The sequence below is a fragment of the Lipotes vexillifer genome, unplaced genomic scaffold (genome assembly GCF_000442215.2).
Source record: "Lipotes vexillifer unplaced genomic scaffold, Lipotes_vexillifer_v1.1 scaffold385, whole genome shotgun sequence".
Lineage (NCBI taxonomy): Eukaryota > Metazoa > Chordata > Mammalia > Artiodactyla > Lipotidae > Lipotes > Lipotes vexillifer.
In genome coordinates, this window is record NW_006792323.1 from 868,658 (window position 1) to 869,118 (window position 461).

Sequence of the window (461 nt, forward strand, 5' to 3'; positions counted from 1 at the left end):
ACCTTGTAGAAACAGGTTTCCTGGTTTGGCATCTGAAGGTAAAAGGCATGTGGATGCTGCATCAGGGCATCTGCAGCATCTTTTTTTATTTTTAGTTAATTAATTAATTAATTTTTATTTTTGGCTGCGTTGGGTCTTCGTTGCTGTGTGGGGGCTTTCTCTAGTTGCGGCAAGCGGGGCTACTCTTTGTTGCAGTGCATGGTCTTACTGCGGTGGCTTTTCTTGTTGCAGAGCACAAGCTCTAGGTGTGTGGGCTTCCGTAGTTGCAGGATGCAGCCTCAGTAGTTACGGCACACAGGCTTCAGTGCTTGCGGCGCATGGGCTCAGTAGCTGTGGCTCACAGGCTGTAGAGTGCAGGCTCAGTAGTTGTGACGCACGGGCTTAGTTGCTCTGCGGCATGTGGTATCTTCCCGGACCTGGGCTCGAACCAATGTCCCCTGCATTGGCAGGGGGGGTTTTTA

General features: G+C 50.8%; 1 protein-coding gene across 1 annotated transcript in view; it reads left to right on the forward strand.

Annotated features, from left to right (window-relative positions):
* Positions 1 to 461, forward strand: part of RARB (retinoic acid receptor beta) — a 445,056-nt gene that overhangs the window by 882 nt on the left and 443,713 nt on the right. The gene's annotated exons all lie outside the window — the stretch shown is intronic.